Genomic DNA, 983 nt, shown 5'->3' on the forward strand with positions numbered 1-983 from the left:
GCACATTAGCTTTAGCTTCAACATTTCGAGCCATGCACTACACACACACAACTGATTTTCACACATACAGTAATAACTCACAAATGCTCAGGAGCCGAAAGAAACAAATGAAAGTAAACATTTGGCTACAGCATCGGACGCCATTTTCTCAATTACAATCATCACGTACTGTGACATTTTACTTTATTTACGCACTTAACGAGCTTTTAGCTTATGGACCACACATCACCGGGGATTCATATTAGCTTATAAACATCTGAAATCACAGAACAAGTGAGTAACCAACCTGGAATTATAAAACAGAAATCAGCAAAGCAGGACAACTGTTGCTCATTCTCCATTCAACCGGATTATGAGCCCGCTTTCGCGCTGCTTCGCTAAGAACCCCCCGGTGACGCTGCTAGTAAGTGCTGCCACACAGAGGGGGGGGGAGAGAGAGAGCGGAGGGGAGGATGGAGAGAGCAGGGCGAGGGGCGAAGGGCCGAGAGAGTGAGAGAGAGAGCGGGGGGAGAGGAGCGAGAGAGAGAGAGAGAAGGGGGGTAGTAGACGAGAGGGGGGGGAAGAGAGAGAGACGAGAGAGAGCAGAGGGGCGGGTGAGAGAGAGAGAGGAGGGCGGGGGAGGGAGGGGAGGGGGATGAGGGGGGGCGGGGAGAGAGAGAAGAGGAGTGGGGGGGAGAGTAGAGAGAGGAGAGGGAGGGAGAGATGAGAGGAGAGGGAGAGAGGAGGAGAGGGAGAGAGAGGGGGGGGGGAGCCGGGGGGCGAGGAGAGTGGGGTGGGGGTGGACGAGGAGGTGGGGGATGGCAGAAGAGTGAAGAGGGGGTGGCTGGGGTTGGTAGGTTTGGGGGGGGGGGTAGAGAGATGGGAGGGTTGGGGGGGGGTGGTAGAGACCAGTCAGAGAGAAGGGACGAGAGGGGAGGGGGGGGGGAGGAGAGAGGATGGGGGGGGGCGGGGGGGGGTTGGTTTTATTACCCCTTCTCGCCCTC

This window comes from Larimichthys crocea, chromosome VI (genome assembly GCF_000972845.2).
Source record: "Larimichthys crocea isolate SSNF chromosome VI, L_crocea_2.0, whole genome shotgun sequence".
Lineage (NCBI taxonomy): Eukaryota > Metazoa > Chordata > Actinopteri > Sciaenidae > Larimichthys > Larimichthys crocea.